General features: G+C 36.6%; 1 long non-coding RNA gene across 2 annotated transcripts in view; it reads right to left on the reverse strand.

Annotated features, from left to right (window-relative positions):
* LOC129525386 (uncharacterized) overlaps nucleotides 1-17,006 on the reverse strand; it is a 349,207-nt gene that overhangs the window by 247,932 nt on the left and 84,269 nt on the right. For both annotated transcript variants that reach the window (XR_010135455.1, XR_010135454.1), the window contains one exon: nucleotides 5,629-5,778. This is a non-coding gene — a long non-coding RNA (uncharacterized lncRNA). The remainder of the gene's footprint in view (nucleotides 1-5,628; nucleotides 5,779-17,006) is intronic.

The raw sequence follows: 17,006 nt of genomic DNA on the forward strand, positions 1-17,006 counted from the left end.
TTTGGTTCCATATGAACTTTAAAGTAGTTTTTTCCAATTCTGTGAAGAAAGTCGTTGGTAGCTTGATGGGGACGACACTGAATCTATAAATGACCTTGGGCAGTATGGCCATTTTCACGATATTAATTCTTCCTACCCATGAGCATGGAATGTTCTTCCGTTTGTTTGTATCCTCTTTTATTTCATTGAGCAGTGGTTTGTAGTTCTCCTTGAAGAGGTCCTTCACATCCCTTGTAAGGTGGATTCCTAGGTATTTTATTCTGTTTGAAGCAATTGTGAATGGGACTTCACTCATGATTTGGCTCTCTGTTTGTCTGTTATTGGTGTATAAGAATGCTTGTGATTTTTGTACATTGATTTTGTATCCTGAGACTTTGCTGAAGTTGCTCATCAGCTTAAGGAGATTTTGGGCTGAGACAATGGGGTTTTCTAGATATACAATCATGTCATCTGCAAACAGGGACAATTTGACTTCTTCTTTTCCTAATTGAATACCCTTTATTTCCTTCTCCTGCCTAATTGCCCTAGCCAGAACTTCCAACACTATGTTGAATAGGAGTGGTGAGAGAGGGCATCCCTGTCTTGTGCCAGTTTTCAAAGGGAATGCTTCCAGTTTTTGCCCATTCAGTATGATATTGGCTGTGGGTTTGTCATAGATAGCTCTTATTATTTTGAGATACGTCCCATCAATACCTAATTTATTGAGAGTTTTTAGCATGAAGGGTTGTTGAATTTTGTCAAAGGCCTTTTCTGCCAGCATCACGCTACTTGACTTCAAACTATACTACAAGGCTACAGTAACCAAAACAGCATGGTACTGGTACCAAAACAGAGATATAGATCAGTGGAACAGAACAGAGCCCTCAGAAATAACGCTGCATATCTACAACTATCTGATCTTTGACAAACCTGAGAAAAACAAGCAATGGGGAAAGGATTCCCTATTTAATAAATGGTGCTGGGAAAAATGGCTAGCCATATGTAGAAAGCTGAAACTGGATCCCTTCCTTACACCTTATACAACAATTAATTCAAGATGGATTAAAGACTTAAATGTTAGACCTAAAACCATAAAAACCCTAGAAGAAAACTTAGGCATTACCATTCAGGACATAGACATGGGCAAGGACTTCATGTCTAAAACACCAAAAGCAATGGCAACAAAAGCCAAAATTGACAAATGGGATCTAATTAAAGAGCTTCTGCACAGCAAAAGGAACTACCATCAGAGTGAACAGGCAACCTACAAAATGGGAGAAAATTTTCACAACCTATTCAGCTGACAAAGGGCTAATATCCAGAATCTACAATGAACTCAAACAAATTTACAAGAAAAAAACAAACAACCCCATCAAAAAGTGGGCAAAGGACATGAACAGACGCTTCCCAAAGAAGACATTTATGCAGCCAAAAAACGTGAAAAAATGCTTACCGTCACTGGCCAACAGAGAAATGCAAATCAAAACCACAATGAGATACCATCTCACACCAGTTAGAAGGGCAATCATTAAAACGTCAGGAAACAACAGGTGCTGGAGAGGATGTGGAGAAATAGGAACACTTTTACACTGTTGGTGGGACTGTAAACTAGTTCAACCATTGTGGAAGTCAGTGTGGCCATTCCTCAGGGATCTAGAACTAGAAATACCATTTGACCCAGCCATCCCATTATGGGGTATATACCCAAAGGACTATAAATCATGCTGCTATAAAGACACATGCGCACATATGTTTATTGTGGCACTATTCACAATAGCAAAGACTTGGAACCAACCCAAATGTCCAACAATGATAGACTGGATTAAGAAAATGTGGCACATATACACCATGGAATACTATGCAGCCATAAAAAAGGATAAGTTCATGTCCTTTGTAGGGACATGGATGAAATTGGAAATCATCATTCTCAGTAAACTATCACAAGGACAAAAAGCCAAACACCACATGTTCTCACTCATAGGTGGGAGTCAAACAATGAGAACACATGGACACAGGAAGGGGAACGGCACACTGGGGACTGTTGTGGGGTGGGGGGTAGGGGGGCGGGATAGCATTAGGAGATATACCTAATGCTAAATGACGAGTTAATGGGTGCAGCACACCAGCATGGCACACATATACATATGTAACTAACCTGCACATTGTGCACATGTACCCTAAAACTTAAAGTATAATAATAATAAAATAAAATAAAATTTCTCTTCATCTGTAAATTAGTTTCTACAACTTATTATTTAAAAACATGACTTAGGGCGGGGCATGGTGACTCATGCTTATAACCCCACCAATTTGGGATGCTCAAGTAGAAAGATCAATTGAGACCAGGAGTATGAGACCCACCTGGGCAACATAGTGAGACCTTGTTTTTATTGAAAGAAAGAGAGAAAGAGAGGAAAGCAAGAAAGAGAAAAAGAGAAAGAAAGAAAGAAAGAAGAAAAAGAAAAGAAAAGAAAAAAGGGAGGGAGGATGGAAGGAAGTAAAGAAGGAGGGAGGAAGGAAGGAAGGAGGGAGGGAGGGAAGGAAAGAAAGAAGGAAAGAAGAGAAAAGAGATAGAAACAAGAAGAGAAAAAAGAAGAAAGAAAGAAAAGGGAAGGAAGGAAGATAGGAAGCAAGGGAAGGAAGGAAGGGAAGGAAGGAAGGGAAGGAAGGGAGGGAAGGGAAGGAAGGGAGGGAAGGGAAGGAAGGAAGGGAAGGAAGGGAAGGAAAGGAAAGGAAGGAAGGGAAGAAAAGAAGGAAAGGAAGGAAGGGAAGGAAAGGAAGGAAGGGAAGGAAGGGAAGGAAGGGAAGGAAGGAAAGGAAGGAAGGGAAGAAAGGGAAGGAAAGGAAGGAAGGGAAGAAAGGGAAGGAAAGGAAGGAAGGGAAGGAAAGGAAGGAAGGGAGGGAAGGAAGGGAAGGAAGGAAGGGAAGGAAGGAAGGAAGTGAAGGAAGGAAGGAAAGGAAATAAGGGAAGAAAAGAAGGAAAGGAAGGAAGGGAAGGAAAGGAAGGAAGGGAAGGAAGGGAAGAAAGGAAGAAAGGAAGGAAAGGAAGGGAAGAAAGGAAGGAAAGGAAGGGAGGGAAGGAAGGGAAGGAAGGAAGGGAAGGAAGGAAGGGAAGGAAGGAAGGGAAGGAAGGAAGGGAAGGAAGGAAGGAAGGGAAGGAAGGAAGGAAGGACGAGCTAGTCTGTGTAGTGACATACACTTGTAGTCCTAGCTACTTGGGAGGCTGAGGCAGGAGGATAGCTTGACCCCAGGAGTTCGAGGCTGAAGTGAGCCCTCCAGCTAAGTGAAAAAAGTGAGACCATGTCTCTTAGAAAAATGACATGCAAATTATTATTCATCTTCCTATAGGCTAGTGTTCACTAGAAATATTTAAACTATATCCAGACTACATAAAAGTAATCTCAGTATTTTCAACATTATAAATAGTTGGAAAACATAAATTTTTACTATAAAAGTAAAAATTTTATTTTTTCGTACATACCTTAAGCTCTGCATTATACACAACTTGACTAAAGTAAGAAAAAATGTGGAGGACAAATATAGGAATATGCCTTTGAGATAATCTTGCTACAAGTAGTTATATTCAACATCACAAGAATCATATAACTGTATGACGACATAGAAATATTTTTTTGGAATTCCTTTGGTCTTATAAACCTGCTCTTCAATTCAATAAGAAAATCAATACATTTCTTGAGACCTAACTACATGTCAGACATTGTAGTAGTCATTTTACTTTATTATATTTATTATCTTAATGCACCCAAAATTCTAAAAGATACGTACTATTATTATCACATTTTATTGATGAAGATTCTTGGATATAGATATATTAAGTTAATTATTCCAAGATCACACAGTTAATGAGTGCTAGAACACTGGTCAGTATATCTGTATTCACCATTAGAATGAATTCACCTGACAAAAAGCATTACATGAAAAATATCCTTTATTGTTAACACATAAAATCATAGACTTACATACTTAAAAGTGAACTTAATGTTTACCTGAGGAAATGCTGCAAAATACATGCTTGAATTTTACCCCATAACATATGCCCTTAAAAGTATGGATGAATATTTCCAAGGACAGATGATCCATCTATAGCACTTTCCACCTCTGAGTATCTTAACTCCAACTGGGAGGGACATTACTATTGGAGCCAGAAAAAGTTCCAGCCCAGAAGTTTCAGTGATAAACAGGAAAAGTCAGGTTGCCATTCTCATGGAACTTTCATACTAATGAAAAACACGTAACTAAACAATACACTAAATGTTTCTAATGGCTTTGAAGAATCTAAAAAAATAACGTAGTAAAGACTGAGTGTGGTTCTATTTTAAATTGGCTGGTTAGAGGCCTTTCTAAGAACGTTTATGCTAAGTCAGAATTATATGGAAATTGTTAGTATATGAAGATAATAAGAAAAATATTCCATTCAGTGGGAAAACGGACAAACAAAAGCCCAAAAGCAACTCATGCAGATTTCCTAAGGCAGGAAACAAGCATGAGCTATTGTAGGAAAGGAAAACGGGTATGTGTTTCTGAAGAAAGGAGACTGTGAGGGAGCCATATGAGGTGGGTGAGGGCTGGGCCAGGGCACATGGGACTTTTGACATCTTGTTGAAGAGGTAGGGTTTCTTTCCAAGAGTAGATGGTTTTAAACAAGGTAGTAAGATTAATGGATTTTTATTTTTAAGAAACCACCCTGGATGTAGAGTCGTGAGCCATTAACAAGCCAGAAGAGAACAGAGAAACTGGTTAGGAGGCTGTTGAAGTTAGACGGTGTTATTGGACAAAATTTGCAGCAGTGGCGATGATATGTCAATGATTCAAAACATGTTTTGGAAGTAAAGCTCACAGGGCTTGCTCATAGATTGCATGTGGAAGGAAAAGAAAGACATAAGCAGTTTGCTCTCAGGTTTTTGACTTGAGCAAAAGAATGTCTGTTGATTCCATTTACAAAGATAAGGGTTGACATTCTTAGTAAATTACTTAATTGATCAAGAAGAAAATTGAAGTTCAGTTTGGATTTTTAAGATTGAAATATATGTGGGATACAGGAGATAAATATCTGTCATAATGTTATTTACCCAATTAGTTCTATATCTACTCTTTTAGCACCAGAGTCATAAAGACTAACATCTCTTCAGAGTGGCAACATTTCGTATGGGCAGTTTTTTTTTGGCCCATTAACATAGATCTTCCTTCTAGTCTTTGTCTTAAGACATGTTCCTCACACCATTCTATTTTTTCTCCTCTATGTTTTAATTTGCTTGTATCAATCCTAACTGGGGAGCTAAAAACAGAACATAACCGGACAGAATACTGGACACTTTGGAGATACTTTACATAATTTTATTGCTCAAATCATAATGTTCCAAACTCCCTTTTCTAAGAAGTAACAGATGAGCATATTCTAGCATCAAAAAACTTTACCTTGTCTCATTTAAGAAATATGCATTACTTGGCATTATTAGTTTAGAACTGGGATAGGTTGGTAGGTGAATAGAGAGAATATTCGCCAAGGATAGTATCTTGTGGTGGTGAACTGAAGAGAAGGTCCTGAGGTGCCAAATTAGTCTGCTAGGGCTACTATTAAAAAATGACCCAAACTGGCTGGCTTCAAAAACAAAAAAAAATTTTTCTTACCATTCTGGAGGCTGGAAGTTCAAGGTCAAGGTGTCAGTGTTCTTCAGCAGCCTCTATACTTGTCTTGCTGATGGTCTCCTTCTTGCTATGACCTTACGTGGCTTTTTGTTTTTCTGCACATCCCAGGTGCTAATGGGAAAGTTTCCAGTCCTGAGGAGACAAATATTTAAAGAATACAGTAAAGACAAGTGATACTGTACAGCAGAAAATGCCACGTTTCTTTAGTGTAGAATAAAGTGGAACAATATCTGCAGCTTTCAAACATATTTTAGTAAAACATAGTATATATTATCACCTACTCAGAATTTTAGTCTTCATTTTAAAGTTAAAAGTTAATCTTACTATGAAGAACTGGAAATTTTCAATTTTGGATATTGATCTTTGTCTAGGCAATGGAGAAAGTTAGTGACATAGTGCCAGAAGCAGGGATAGAGCCCTGCTATCCGAATTTTTACGCTCTCTCAGCTGAATTTGTTTGCGTCTAATTCTAGTATCTTTCTCTAAGAAAAGTAATTGGAATTTAAGCACAGTTAAGTTTGACAAAATTATGTCATAAAAAAACACTCTGAAGCAACTGGAAACATTTAGCCTGCAGAAAATATACAGAAGAGAAATGTTTATTTTCCAATGTACAGAATTTGCTCTATGAAAGAGAAATGAGCCTTGTTTTGTGTGCAGAGGGTAGAACTTAGACCATTTGGTGGGAGCCATGGGGAAAATGTAAAGAGGACTATTCTAATAATTACAGTTATCCATCAAGCTAATGCACTGCTTTGTAAGAACGAGAATTTCAACTCTGCTGGGGTATTAGTAAGTTGGACAGCCACTTGGAGAAAAAAAAGCACCTCGGGAAATCAAACACTGAACAGATATTTGAACTGCATAATCTGTAAAGTTCATTCCAGTTCTGAAATACAACATTCTAAAAGAAGTCCTTCATAGTTTAATTTGATAACTAAAAAAGACATTGAAATACAGATTTAGTGAGGCACTAAAGTAGAGACAGAGATTATATTATTCAGTCATTTCAGCCCATAATTGAGAACTTAAAGTTGTGCAATCTGCAATCAAAACAATTTTTGTTCCTGTATCAAAAAATCTCCTCTGAAACTTAATAAAATATTAGAAGAATATCATTATGAAATTTTTCCTTCTTCAGTTTGAAAAGTAAGACTTTTAGCATATGCAGATAGGATTCAGAGAATATTTCAACTTAAAATCTTTCATGAATACAGATACTTTTTCGTAGTTAATAAGTTATAAATATGATTTGAATTATTATACTTGTTTCTCTAAAACAAAGTAGTTTATCAAAAGTAATTAAAACTGCATTTTATAATAGTTATAGAATAAACTAAGACAATATGAGAAATTACTTTCCTTCTCACCTCAGACACTCAAACCTACACATATGTTAGAGTAATGTGGAAGAAGAAACAAGAGCTGCCAGGAGTTGGGGAAAGAGAAGAGAGAGGAATTTATCAAAATACCACTGAAGCTTACACTTCCGACTGCCCACTGAATGGATGTTTTGCAGATATCAATGCTTTTGAATCTTTATCCATGAGGAAATATTACTGTCAAATCCATTCTCACTTGCAAATATTACAGAGAACAAATTCCTTCCCTGCAAGTTATGATAAAACTCAGGTGTGGAAAAAAAGATAGGTGGAGTCAACTCTACTTTATTCTTTTTTTCACAACTCCTAATATATTGGACCCCTTTTTCTTCTTTTAAGTAACTGACAAAAAGTGTCCCATCAAAACATAATGTGAGTGGATTAGTCTATTCTCACATTGCTAATAAAGACATGCCTGAGAATGAGTAATTTATAAAGGAAAGAGATTTAATTGATTCACAGTTCCAAATGAATGGGGAGGCCTCACAATCATGGCAGAAGGCAAAGGAGGAGCAAAGTCACTTCTTTTATGGTGGGAGGCAAGAGGGAATGTGCAGGGGAACTGCCCTTTATAAAACCATCAGGTCTCATAAGACTTATCCACTATCATGGGAACAGCACTATCAAGAGAACAGCAAAGGAAAAATCTGCCCCCATGATTCAATTATCTCCCACCAGGTGTCTCCCACAACAAGTGGGGATTATTACAATTCAAGATGAGATCTGGGTGGAGACACTGAACCAAATTATATTATTCTGCCCATGGCGTCTCCCAAATCTCATGTCCTCACATTTCAAAATCAATCATGCCTTCCTACAGTCCCCAAAGTCTTAACTCATTCCAGCATTCACCCAAAAGTCCAAGTGCAAAGTCTCATCTGAGACAAGACAAGTCCTGTCTGCCTATGAACCTGTAAAATCAAAAGCAAGTTAGTTACTTCTTAGATACAACGTGGGTGCAAGCATTGTGTAAATACATCTACTCCAAATGGGAGAAATTGGCCAAATCAAAGGAACTACAGGCTCTATGCAAGTCTAAAGTTCAGCAGGGCAGAAAAATCTTAAAGCTCTGAAATAATCTCCTTTGACTCTGTGTGTCACATAGCATTTGCGATGATGCAAGTGGTGGGCTCCTCCAGATTTGGGCAGCTCTGCCCCTGTGGTTTTTCAGGATACATCCCCCCTTCCAGCTACTTTTGTGGGCTGGTGTTGAGTGTCTTTGGCTTTTCCAGGTGCACAGGGCAAACTGTTGGTGGATCTACCATTGTGGGGTCTGGAAGATGGTGGCCCTCTTCTCACAGCTCCACTAGGTAGTGCCCTAGTGGCGACTCTGTTTGGGCCTCAGACCCCATATTTCCTTCTGCACTGCCCAGATAAAGGTTCTCCATGAGGTCTCCACCCCTGCAGCAAACTTCTGCCTGGACATCCAGCTGTTTCCATATATCCTCTGAAATCTAGGCAGAAGTTTCCAAACCTCAACTTTTACTTCTGTGCAACCACAGACTCAACATCACATGTAAGCTGCCAAGGCTTGGGGCTTGCACCCTCTGGAGAAACATCCTCAGTTCTACGTTGGCCACTTTTAGCTGTGGCCAGAGCTGAAGCAGCTAGGATGCAGGGCACCATCTCTGGAGGCTGCACAAAGAATGGGAGGCCCCGGGCCCAGCCCACAAAACCATTTTTCCCACATAGGTATCTAGGCCTTTGATGGGAGAGGCTGTTATGAAGGTCTGTGACATGCCCTGAAGACATTTTCCTCATTATCTTGGAGATTAACATTTGGCTCCTTGTTACTCATGCAACTTTATGCAGCTGGCTCAAATTTCTCCCTGGAAAATGGGATTTTCTTCTTGACCTCATGGTCAGATTGCAAATTTTCCAAACTTTTATGGTCTGCTTCCCTTTTAAACATAAGTTTCAATTTCAAACCGTATCTTTGTGAATGCGTAAAACTGAATGCTTTAACCCAAGACATGTCTTGAACGTTTTGATGCTTAGAATTTTTTCTGCCACATGCCTTAAATCATCTCTCTTAAGTTGAATATTCCATTTATCTGTAGGGCAGGGGCAAAATGCTGCCAGTCTCTTTGCTAAAGTACAAGAGGCACCTTTGCTTTAGTTTCCTTCAAGTACCTTATCTCCATCAGAGACCACCTCAGCCTGGATTTCACTGTCAATATCATTATCAGCATTTTGGTCAAAGGCATTCCACAAGTCTCTAGGAAGTTCCAAATATTTCCACATCTTGTCTTCTGGGCCCTCCAAGTCTCCAAGAAGTTCCAAACTTTCCCACATCTTTCTGTCTTCTTATGAGCCCTCCAAACTGTTCCAACCTCTGCCTGTTACCCAGTTTCAAAGTCACTTCCACATTTCCAAGTATCTGTAGAGCAGCATCCCCCTTCTCGTATCAATTTACTGTATTAGTCTGTTCTCATGCTGCTAATAAAGACATACCTGGGATTGAGTGATTTAAAAAGGAAAGAGGTTTAATGGCTTACAGCTCCCCATGGCTGGGGAGGCCTCACAATTACGGCAGAAGGCAAAGGGGGAGCAAAGTCATGTCTTACATGGTGGCAGGTAAGAGGGCACGTGCAGGGGAACTTCCCTTTATGAAAACATCAGATGTTGTGAGACTTATTCACAATCATGAGAACAGCATGGAAAAAACCTTCCTCATGATTAAATTACCTCCCACGGAGTCCCTCTCATGACACATGACGATTATTACAGTTCAAGGTGAGATTTGGATGGGAATACTGAGCCAAAACATATCAGTGGGTTAAGGAATAGTGAAATTGGCTGTGTTCGATTTACGCATGCTCTTACTGAATCTATTCTAAAACATGACCCAGGGTCATAGCATAATTCATTAAAGAGAAAATATGAGGAGTTTGGTGATAGCCACCACTATGCCTACCCCATTTACATTTTAAAACTCTCTTTTCAATTATCTTTCATCCCCCAATCATCAAATATTGGGGGATAACTAGCTTACTTATTGCTTACTTACTGTTTCAACTTGTCGTTTTTTTTGTCCCCAGAATTCTGAATCAGAAACTAATTGTCTAATTAATACCCAAATAACCTAGTTAAAATCAACTCTGATACTGTTTTATTTTGTTGCTGTCAATATTCTTCTTTATAGAGTTCTATTAAAAAAAATTAGATTCAGAGGGTACATGCACTTGTTTGTTCCACTGGTATATTTCATACTGTTGGGAATTAGGCTCCTTGTTTACTCATTATCCAAATAATGAATATGATACTCAATAGTTACTTTTTCAACTCTCACTTCCCTCCCACCCTACTCACTTTTACAGACCCTAGAGTCTATTTTAATTTCTATGTCCATGTGTACCCATTGTTTAGCTTCCACTTATAAATAGTATTTGTTTTGTTGTATTGTTTCTGCATTAGTTTATTTACAATAATGACCTCCAGCTCCATCCATGTTTCTGCAAAGGACATGATTTCATTCTTTTTATGGCTGCATGCTATTTCACAGTGTGTGTATGTATGTTTGTAGATCGATAGAGACACATTTTCCATATTCAGTCAACCATTGATGGACACTTAGGTTGATTCTGTGACTCTCCTATTGTGGATATTGCTTCAGTAAATATGAGTAATGGTGTCTTTTTAATATCTAATGATTTCTTTTGTGTAGATAGCCAGTAGTGGGATTTATGGGTCAAATGGTAGTTCTATTTTTAGTTTTATGAGCAATTGTCATACTGTTTTTCACAGAGGTTGAACTAATTTATATGCCTACCAACAACGTGAGTGTTTTCTTTTCTCTGAATCCACACAAACATTTGTTGTTTTTTGACATCTTAGCAATAGCCATTTTGACTGATGTAAGATAGTATCTCATCATATTTCTAATTTTTATTTCTCTGATGATTACTGATAGAGTATTTTTTTCATTTTTTATGCAACTCACATTTTTCTAGAATACCAATACTTTTATGAGCCTTGAAAACATGCTAAGTAAAAGAGGCCAGACACAACAGACCACAGTTCAAACAAAAATGGATAATTTAGGCATTCCCAAACAGTGAAAGAAATAGACCATAAGAACGATTTTGTCATAGGGGGATAAAGGAGCCAAATTTTCTCCAATATAAGTAGTATACATACTAATTTATACATATTTAAACTTACCAATTTTACATTTAATTGTGTTCAAATTAGTTTAACCATATAAATATGAATCAGGCTATGTAATCTCTTGGCCTTTAAATAAAATATTTCAATCTTTATGCAAAATAAGTTTATTTCTTCTTTTCTTATCCCCAGCTATTACAACCCAAATAATTTAATGTATACAGTCTGTGATGCAAAACACAATGTTTATATAATGGTGGTTCCAACAGATTACAATCCTACATTTTTACTGAACCTTTTCTATGTTAAGGCATTTTAAATACATAAACACTCACACCACTGTGTTACAATTGCCTATTGTCTTTAGGAGCGTAACATACTGCACAGATTTGTAGCCTAGAAGCAATAGGATACGACATATAGCCTAGTTATATAGTAATCTATACTATCTAGGTTTGTGTAAGTGTACTCTGTGATATTCCACAATGACAAAATTGCCTAGCAATGATGCACTTCTCAGAATATATCGCTGTTGTTCAGCAACACATGATTGTATTGTAATTCTCAAAAGAAAATATAAAGAAGGCAAAGGCAAAAAATATTTTTAAGCCTCTGATGAATATATAAGAAATATGAATATATACAAATATGAGAAAATATGGGACCAAATATGTCTATATGAATATCAGAATATTATACACATACTAACGTATTTCAATGAAGTACAATTATTCTGATAGGACAATGAACATTTAAGTGGTTGTGTAATAAATCAGAGTTGCCTCAAAGCAATAAGTAAAAATAACCATTATTTTTCCTGGGAATTTATTGGTGTGGGGAATTTTCTATTGGATGAGCATAGGGAGACAAAAAAATTTTAAAAACCCACAAAGGTAATGAGATGAAGATTATTTTGCACATTGGTGTGTTTAATAGCCTGAGTCAGAAACACCATAAATAAAGAAGATATTACTCAAAGCAATGTACTTTAAGTGTCAAAATGTATTTCAAGATGTTTGATGAAATTATATTTTATACATGCTGTTTTAAAACTTCTCATTAAAAAAAGGAGACTGGGCATGGTGGCTAACAGCTGCAATCCCAGCACTTTGGAAGGCCAAGGAGGATGGGTCACTTGAGCCCAGGAGTTGAGACCAGCCCATGCAGTGTGGTGAAACCCTGTCTCAACAACACAACAAATATTAGCTGGGCTTGGTGGTGCATCCCTGTAGTCCCAGCTACTTGGGATGCTGAGGTCGGAGGATGGCTTAAGCCCAGGAGGTCGAGGCTGCAGTGACTTCAGCCTGGGTAAGAGAGTGAGACCCTTTCTCAAAAAAATAAAAATAAAAATAAAAAAGTCTTCTAGTTTTCCAACTACAAATTTTATTGCTTCCTCTTACATAAAAAAAATTATATGGTATAGTTTTTCTTGTATGTTTATTTCAGTCATTCAATACCTTTTTATTAGTACATATAGGAATTGTAGCACTTTACCTATAAGGAAAGAACTGGACTGAATGATTGTATTATCATTTAGGGTTTCACATTTAGGACAGAAAGAAAATTTTAATCATTCAGATAATGATAATGGCGGATTCTTCTACAAGATCTAACACTATTATATTGTAATTATTGCCAGCTACTTCACACTAGGAAAACCTAACACATAAATAAGTGAATTTCAGAATACATAATTTTGTTGTAGTTTAAAAGTCCATTTTGTTATGAAAGATGGCAAAGGCAAGATTTCTTGTTCCAATATCCCAATTTATAAAAATAGTAACAGTTATTATCAAACTAATAAGAATATTGAAAATATAATTTATAGAATACTTTTGCATATCTTTACATCAGTTGATTCTCACAACAGCCTTCTGTGGTGGAAAGGTAAAGTATTAGTTTCACCATTTTATAGATGAGAAAGCTGAGGCACAAGAGTCTGACCTAACTGTAGTTATATACCTAATAAAGGAATATTATCTACATTATGCTACATGACCCTAGATATATGGCATGAAATTTATAATTGTTGGAGTTAAGTTACACATACATTTAGGAGGAAAATCATTATGTTATGAAATACACTAGGCAAATAGTTACAAATAATTGCCACTATCTCAAAAAACAAATAGGGGTTATTATTACTATTTTATTTTTACCATTCTCTCAAAATAGTTCATAATATTTTAGATGGGATAGCTCTGTGACTGAGTCACTTTCTTCACCTTTCTTCATGCATGTTTTTCTAAAGAAGTCCATGGTGAACTTAAGGAATGTACTGCTTGAATATTTTTTTCTCCTAGAAATCCCTTGTCTGAAAGATTATGAATGCTATTTTCATTGCTAGTAACATCAGGCCTTTATATTATTATTATTATGAGACCTTACTGCCTTTATTTTTTTTCTGTTTTCATTTCTAATTTTGAATTCTCTTTGCATTTCCATGTTCTCTAATAATTTTTCCTAGGGTTTCTTAGTCTTTATTATGTAATTTATATACTTTCATTATGTTTTCAACACCTACACTGTATCTTCATTCTCTGTGTTATCTCAGCTTTCCCAACTCCCCCAGGCTCTCTTTCATTCATTCTCTCTTTACCACTTCTAATCCACACTGCTCAAAAACAGTGTGCCCTCCCACAGTCAGTCATGAACTCAAAGTAATATTTCTTCCTTTTCTAGTGTTCCATGTCACCAATGACATTCCAATTGCAAAATTCAATGGACGCTACTCAGACTTTGTCTCTCTGCAACTCTCAGCTGAATTTAGCACTGTTGACAATCCTGACCTTCTTGAAACTCTGCACTTACTTTGACTTTAAAACACTCTTGATCACCTTATTTATCTTTGGTTGTTGTGTCAGTTTTTAGCTCCTGTTTATTTTTCTATTTCTTTGGCTTCTATACTCAGTTAACTGCTTTTTTCATCATACATGTTCAGTGGGGATCCCTCCGTCATTCTCTAGACAGTAACCATAAGGATATTGATGAGGCCCAAATAGAGATCTCAAGTTTGGACATCTTCTCCAAGCTTCACAGCCATAAATTCATTTTTTTCTCTATACATTTCCATTTGAATGGCACAGAGGCAGGTGTCTTCAACATGTTCAAGATAGAAATAATTATTTTCTTCTTTGAACTGAGTTTACTCTCTTGTTAGCATAGCCACCATTTATCAGGCTTTCAACTTCATAGACATTGTTGACACTTTACTCTCCTTCAATCAGTCAATCAACCAGCCAATCAAGATTACTGATTTTACCTGCCAAACTGCCAAAATTTAGACCTTCACCATCGTATCTGAGCTACAGTATTCATATAATGACGCACCACATATTTTAAGCCTTAAAGACTACAATGTTACAACTTAGCTAAAGAATAATTTCTCTGTTGTCCACCTTATTTCCTTTTACTCTTACACTGTGAGTAATGTAAACAGAGATTATGTCTTATTTTTCCCTAGATCAAGTATGTTTCTTGACACAAATAGATACTCCATAATTTAAAATACACGATTTTTAAAACATTTGTATTAATTTTTTATTTTTATTTCAAGTTCTAGATAAATATACAGGTTTGCTACATATGTAAACGTGTGCCATGGTGGTTTGCTGCACCTACCCATCACCTAGGTATTAAGCCCAGCATGCATTAGCTATCATTCCTAATGCTCTTTCTCCCCCTACTCTACCCTTTGACAGGTCCCAGTGTGTGTTGTTCCTCTCCCTGTGTCCATGTGTTTTCATTGTTCAGTTCCCACTTATAAGGGAGAACATACAGTGTTTGGTTTTCTGTTCCTGCATTAGTTTGCTGAGGATAATGGCTCCCAGCTCCATCCATGTTCCTGCAAAGGACATGATCTCATTGCTTTTTATGGCTGCATAGTATTCCAAGGGATATATGTACCACATTTTCGTTATCCAGTCTATCATTGATGGACATTTGGGTTGATTCCATTTCTTTACTATTGTGAATAGTGCTGTAATAAACATACACGTATCTTTGTAATAGGATGATTTATATTCATTTGGGTGTATACTCAGTAATAGGATTGCTGGGTCAAATGGTATTTCTGGTTCTAGATTTTTGAGAAATCACAACATTGTCTTCCACAATGGTTGAACTAGTTTACATTGCCGCCATCAGTGTAAAAGCATTCCTATTTCTCTGCAATCTCGCCAGCATCTATCATTTCTTGACTTTAATAATCGCCACCCTGACTGGCATGAGATAGTATCTCATTGTGGTTTTGATTTGCATTTCTCTAATTATCAGTGATGTTGAGCTTTTTTTCATATGTTTGTTGGCTGTATACGTGAATGAATAGATACCACTCAAAAAAGACATTCATGCAATCAACAAAAAATTTTTTAGAGAAAAAAAATTTTTATCAAAGCATATAATTCACACAGAAATGTATACAAAACTTAAGTGTACTGCACAATGATTTTCTTTTTTTTTTTTTTTAACAAACTGAATGTCTATCATTTTATTAACCTGAAGATTAAGAAACAGAATGTTAGTAACCACCAAATATCTCCATTTGGACCCTTTGTCTTAGTGTCTCAAGGTCACTTCCAAATTTAATTCCTTAGCCTTATAGGACTCAGAGCAGTGGTTTTACTCATGGTTATGATTTTTTACAACAAAACAATACAGACTAAAATTGGCAAAGTGAAAAGACTCATGGAGCAAAGTCCAGGAGGAACTAGGCTTAAGCTTCCATGTGTCTCCTCACAGTGGAGTCACAAATGGACATGCTCAGTTCTCCTAAAAATGATGTGTAAAAACACATGCTAAGTGTTGCCAAACAGAAAAGCTCTTCTAAGCTTTGATGTCTGGTTTCTATTTGGGGTCATTCATGTAGACTTGCAATGCTGCATGACTCAGCCACTCCAACTCCAGCCTTCCTCTGCAACCACTCCCATCCCTATAAAAACATGTGTTCACCATAGATATCACTGTTCAGATAAACTTATTTGGTCAAACTGGTGCATCATGGCTTAAGGCTTCAGTTATGTAGAACCACAAATTCATTTTAAATACAGCAGATTTTCTTATCAGGCAGGATATTCTAAGCATTTAGAATTTATATCCCAGAAGCCAGCAGCAGGTCTATCGTCAGCACTGAAGACAACTTTTCCTTGGAATGTGATAGATTTTACAGAAGCTACAAATACTGTACAGTTTGATTTCTTGTAGAATTTTTATTAAGGGAACAATGGGTGATATTCATGAGATCCCTACAGTAATATGAAAGCATATTACTGCACACTAAATTGCCAAATTCTCTGCTAACAATAGCCAACTTGAGAGACTGCAACAAAAGTAAATGTGAATACAGGGCTCTTAGTTAGTCTTCAAACAAAGTTCACAACTATTTAATAAAATATATCTCAAGACCAATCTTTCCAGCTGTCAAATTGACAGAAAGCACAGTGCTTGATATTGCCTGCTATTAATAAAGGAATGGAAGATCATGTAAAATCATGTATTACTTCAACTTTTTAGAGTACAAATAATATCTTTTAAATTTTAAAATGCACATACACATCTACTTCTTGAAATTTATTCTATGGATAAAAATTGTGAAAGTGCATGAAATCACAGAAAAAAAATTGTGCAGCATAATTTATAACAAATGGCTAGAAAAAACTCAATGATTTATCAGTGGATGACCAGTGAAATCAATTACATTAAATCAATACAATGGAATATTATGAAACTGTTAAAAAGAATGATATCAATCTCTGTCCTGGTATGAAAAGGCAATCTGACATGAGGAAGAATGATATCTATAATGTCAGGAAGCTTTCCAGCTATGTAGTAAACTAAGCTAGAAAGTTAAATTAACAATGTGCATTTTCTTTT

The sequence above is a fragment of the Gorilla gorilla genome, chromosome 9, assembly GCF_029281585.2.
Source record: "Gorilla gorilla gorilla isolate KB3781 chromosome 9, NHGRI_mGorGor1-v2.1_pri, whole genome shotgun sequence".
Classification (NCBI taxonomy): Eukaryota; Metazoa; Chordata; class Mammalia; order Primates; family Hominidae; genus Gorilla; species Gorilla gorilla.